Genomic DNA, 6,000 nt, shown 5'->3' on the forward strand with positions numbered 1-6,000 from the left:
GCAACATTAAATGTTACTAGTAAGTTAGCACTTGAATAAAAACGATGTTTATTTAAAAAAAATCAGTAAATCATAAATTATAATGAAGAAGCTGGGTGAAATTTGGACAAATCTTTTAAGGCCTTAATATTTTTTTTTTGCCAGTCCTGGGCTTGAGCTCAGGGCCTGAGCACTGTCCTTGGACTTTCTCAAGGCTAGAGCTGTACCACTTGAGCCTCAGCACCACTTCCGGCTTTTTTCTATGTATGTGGTACCAAGGAATCGAACCCGGGTCTTTGTGCATGCTAGGCAAGCACTTTAACCACTAGACCAAACTCCCGGCCCAAGACCTTAACATTTTAAGATTCATGGCTCATGCCTGCAATCCTATCCTTAGGAAGTTAAAATCTGAGGATCATAGTTTAAAGCCAGCTCCAGGCAAGAAAGACCATATACTTGCCTCTAATTAAATAGCCAAAAAAAAAAAAAAAGCCAAAAGTGGAGCTGTGGCTCAAGTGCAAGAGTACAACCCTTGATCCAAAAAGCTAAGGGATAATACCTAGCTCTTGAGTTCCCAGTATCACCACACACACACACACACACACACACACACACACACACACACACACACACACAAGTTAACACTTATATGTGTGACTTGGCAAAATTTACTGATTCTAGCAATAAACCAAGAGTCCCATTGCTAAAAACTGTGTCCAAAAATTAGTCATTAAAGGGCCGGGAGTTTGGCATAGCAGTAGAGTGCTTGCCTAGCATGCACGAAGACCCAGGTTCGATTCCTCAGTACCACATACATAGCAAAAAACTGTAAGTGGTGCTGAGGCTCAAGTGGTAGAGTGCTAAGCCTTGAGAAAGTCCAAGGACAGTGCTCAGGCCCTGAGCCCAAGCCCAGAACTGGCAAAAAAAAAATTAGTCATTAAAAACCAGTGGTGGGATTGCACTTCTCATTATTAGCCAAAATCTAAGTTCACACACAGCTACATCCATCCATCCATCAAAAAGATGTCTTGAATAGAAGGATCCTTAAGATAGTCTCTCCTTTCAGACTGAGGGCATATTTCTGAAAGTAGGGCCCATGAGACACTTCCATCAAATGGAAGGACAAGTAACATGTTAATTCCAAGAATTTTGGGAGGGAGCTTTGGGTATCTTCTTTTCGAAACCAGTCTCTTCCCTGATATCTTCTTCCTCATTCCCAAGTATTCATTGAGCGCCTGTGAAAAATAAGCCAGACCCTGCTTGGCTAGCCTGAATAAATATTAGAAGTAATGTGAGTCGATTACATCTCTGCAAGAGACAAAATCCAATCTTATAAGCAAACATAATACAAGGTAGGTGAAATGCCCAGTGGAAGAGCCGAAAGAGGTGGAAGGGATCAGGGACAAAGTTCAGAGCGGTCAGGAAAACAAAATCCCTCCAGCAGATGGACCAGAATTTCATGACTTTTCTAGACAGGGTTAGAAATTCTCAGGGAAGAAAATCCTAGAGAGTTGCTTAGATTTTTCTCTTCCATGCAGCCACGTAGGATGGCAAGAGCTTGGTTGTACCATTATGAAACCTTTTCAGACTAGGGACCAGACAAAAGATGTCTTGTGTTGAACAGTGCAAAAAGCCAGAAGTAGAGGTATGGATTAACTGGTAGAATGCTAGGTCAAGCCTAACACACACACACACACACACACACACCATTAGCATGCTTACTATTTATAACCCCCTACCATGCTTTTGATTTTTATCAAACTATGTGAAATAATAACTTTTTGATTTCTTGTCCCTTAACCTCTAAGTATGCATCTCAAAACAGAGGGAGAGGCTTGCTTTTTGTGTATGGGGGCTGGTCCTAGGGTTATGTTTCCCAAACAGACACAAAGGAGAGGAAGGTGACAGCTTTCGAATAGAGAAGCTAGTGAAAAGCAAACACTGCCATACATACCAGTGATGAAAACCAAAGTCAGCAGTGATGGCTCATGTTCTTAGTGTGAACGCCAATCTGACAACTGAGGAGTGCCCTGGTAAAATGAATGAACCGTGTACTTACCAGGCTTGTATCCATGTTGCTTGATGCATTATGAAAAATTACAGATGTACCAGAGTAAAGTAAAATGCTCACAATGGAGAAACTAAGCATGGATAATAGAGAAAACTGATTTTTTCCTCCCTTCCCTCTCTCCCTCCCTCCATTCTTTCCTTCCTTCCTTCCTTCCCTCCCTCCCTTCTTCCTTTCCTCCCTCCCTCCTTCCTCTCTCTCTCCTTTCTTCTTTCTTTCTTTCTTTCTTTCTTTCTTTCTTTCTTTCTTTCCTTCTTGTGCTAATACTAGGCCTTGAACTCAGGGCCTCATGCTCTCACTCTACCACTTGAGCCATACTTCCATTTCCAGCTTTTTTGCTGGTTAATTGGATATAAGAGTCTCTCATGTATTTCTTCTCCAGGCTGACTTTGAACCTCAGTCCTCAGATCTCAGCCTTCTAAGCTGCCAGGATTTCAGGCATGAGCTACAGTCATCCTGCCTGGGCAATGGGTTCTTAATAAGAATTTGCTAAACTGCAAAAATGTTTGAAAACCACTGTGTGCCATTTGGCTCCTCACTTTCCACACCTGCAATAGGATTAGAATGATAATGCTTACTTTTCTGTGATACAGAAAAGTAAGATACAGGAGAAACAGCTACATCAGCTGTCAGGCATTATTCATCTTGAAGTATTGGGGTAATTACTCTGTGGTGGTGGCATAACCTTTTCCTCCTTAAAACACACTATTGAAATCAACCCACTACCCTCACAGCATCTTCCCCACACTTGAGGTAGCATGCCAGCTTTCGAATAGCTCGCAGATCGTAACTGAGATTTGAAAGCTCTATTTAGAGGGTGATGTCTCAATGCATTTTGGACTGTTTAATTATTAATACCCTATTAAATGCATAATTGGATTGCAAGCTGCCATGAATGCATCTTCTCAAATTTCATTGCATTGATTCCCCCTTCCATTTCAGATCATGTGTCTAATTTAGAATTTGTGAGAAATTTCAGATATGCTTATTACATTTATAATTAAAAATGTTATTAAAAAGTCTTAATATGTTGGATTTTGAGAGTCCTTCTGTCTCTTGCTTGACAAATTGCTGGAACCAAGTTGGACTTAGAGTGTCAGTGGAATTCATAGAGGAACCCCTGAAGTATTTGTACAGCCTGGTACCCCAATCAAAGATGTCTAATGGTATTGCCAAGCTGACCTGTGGGTAGAAAAAAATTCCTTCCATAACTGGACATGCAATTGGCTCTTGTGTCTACTACTGGTCTCTCATCCCTGCATTCAAACAAAGGCAGGTTGAAATAACTTTAGAGGGGGAAAAATGTGTCTGTACTAAATGTACACAGACTTCTTATTCTTCCATTATTCCCCTAACAAAGACTTTTTCAGAGCATTAACATCCTATGATGTAGCTGTTGTATGGAGAGAAGATTTAAAAGTTGCAGCATGTACTAGCCACCTTTGGACATTGTAACGAAACATTCCAGAAAGCTCCTTAAGGGAGGAAGGATTTACTTCTAGTCCAAGGTTAGCTACTTGGAGCCTTAGGCAAGGCCAAACACCCAGGCGTTGGTAGGGGAAAAGACAAGGACAGGATGTTCTTTTCAAGGTCATATCTTCTGTTGAGTTCCCTCTTCTAGATAGGCCCTGTTTCCTAGGTTCAGCCATCTCCCAATAACGTCAGAAAATGATAAATCCATCAGAGGCGTAATTGTCAATTAGCTCAGAGCCCTTCAATCTACCAGTTGGGGATCAAGACTTGAACACACAAATTTTTTACTTTTGGGGGGATGGGAGACACAACCCAATCAAACCATAGCATTAGAGGATATGTGCAGCTTACACATTCCATGAATGGGAATGTAGCATCTGTAGATTTTTATCCAAATGCTGTCATGAAACCTAATCTTCCTGGACACCAAGGAATAACTAGGTATCCGTTGTTCATTTTTCAACTTAAAAAAATAAAAAAAAACAATTTAACATATTCTCTTGTACTTTTGGCATTGCATAAAAACAGTATCACTTTCATTTCTGAGTCATCACAACTTCCTGAGTGGCTGTGTCTTTTTCTTTTTTTAAAGTGAAGAGGCAAACCTAGCTTCTTTTACTACCCCTTCACTAAAGTAAATATAAATAAATTCTTTGGTATGATCACAAAGTAGAGGAATTTTTTTTTGCCAGTCCTGAGCCTGAACTCAGAGCCTGAGCACTATCCTTGGGTTTTCTCAAGGCTAGAGCTCTACCACTTGATCCACAGCACCACTTCTGGCTTTTATTTTCCCTACGTATGTGGTACCGAGGAACTGAACCTGTGTTCTTTGTGCATGCTAGGCAAGCATTCTACCACTAGCCCAAACCCCCAGCCCCTAGAGGAACTTTTACTATGGGTTCTTATTTGCTTACTTGTTTGTTTTCTACCTCTCCTTTCCTTCTGTCAGAAAACAGAATTCCCAGGCTTCCCTGCTCTTTAGGTCCTAGTTACTTTAGTGATGCTGTCTTTAGACTATCCATCTCTGGGGTAGCCAGAACCAAACTTACTCTCTCTTCCTCTTCCTTCTAAGCCAAAGCCCAGTCTTTCCCAACATCTGACTTCTGTTGTGTACTCCAACTGCTGTTAGATCTCTCATTGTCTCACAGTCACATTCTCTACTGTTCATTTCCAGATTTTTTCCTGGCTTCCAACCTCTATCACACACATAACCTCGCAGCCACTTGTTAGTGGCTTTCCTGTCACCTGAACTGTGTGTGTATGTGAGGGGCAACTATTTGTTATCACTTTCAGTTATCTCTACACATGCTGTTCTTGGGGTTTTATGCAAGCAAACACATGTAAGAATGAGGTCAAGAGTCCTGGGGAAGTCCCTCTGAGCTCACCTCCATACCCCCTCAAGATTCATCTTTGGGGCTGGGCGAGGTGGCTCACGCTTATAATCCTAGCTACTACGGAGGCTGAGATCTGAGGTTCAAGGTTCAAAGCCAGCCTGGACACTAAAGTCCATGAGATGCTTATCTCCAATTAACCACTAGAACACTGGAAGTGGCCCTGTGGCTCAAAGGGTAGAACAGTAGCCTTGAGCTGAAGAGCTCAGGGACAGTGCCCAAGCCCAGAGTTCAAGCCCCCACGACCAAAAGAAAAAAAAATAGATTCATCTTTGTGAAAACATGTGCTAGTGGGTGGTGGTGGTAATCCTACCTTCCTAGTAGGCTGAGATCTGAGGATCGTGGTTCAAAGCCAACTCCAGGCAGAAAAGTCTATAAGAATCTTGTCTCAAATTAACCACTAAAAAGCCAGAAGTGTAGCTATGGCTCAAGTTGTCAGGCAAAAATACTAAAGACAGTGCTGAGTTTAAGCCCCAGTAACAGCATTTAAAACTATATAAAATGAGAACAAAGTTGTAGTTTAAAATAAAGAAAATTCTTTTTTGGATGATTTGACATGTTTTTAGATAGATGAAAGCCAGGGAGAAAGTGGACAATCAGGAAGAAGAATGTTTAATATAAGTCCCTTCTTTCTTCTAATGGAGCCAAAGGCATGGGTATAAAGCAAAAGCTTGGACTCTCTTGATTGAAGTCAGGAGCCAGGAGGAAAGATTAGAAGAGAATGCAGGTGAGTTTGTTGACGTTTTCATGTAATCTTGAAGGTGAAAGCCTTTTTATCAGCAACTTCTGTGCACTCAAATGAACAGATGATGAGATCATCCAAGAAGAGCCGGAAGATGCCAGAGGTCTATGGACAGGCCACTGTGGACAGGGTGACACCCTAGGACTTCCAAGCCATGGAAGCCCAGCAAGGAGAGCAAGGCACTTATGTAGTTTCCATCTGGATGCCTTCCACAGTGACTCCTGTGAGCCCTGCCGCTAGTGAGGAGTCACAGCAGATACATCACATGGCTTGTTAGAAGCCATGAAAGAAGGACAGTGGGGGAAGTGAGGAGTCAGTGAGAATCAGTCCTAGAATGACTAAGTAGC

This window comes from Megascapheus bottae, chromosome 1, assembly GCF_031878675.1.
Source record: "Megascapheus bottae isolate mThoBot1 chromosome 1, mThoBot2.hap1, whole genome shotgun sequence".
In the NCBI taxonomy this organism is placed as follows: Eukaryota; Metazoa; Chordata; class Mammalia; order Rodentia; family Geomyidae; genus Megascapheus; species Megascapheus bottae.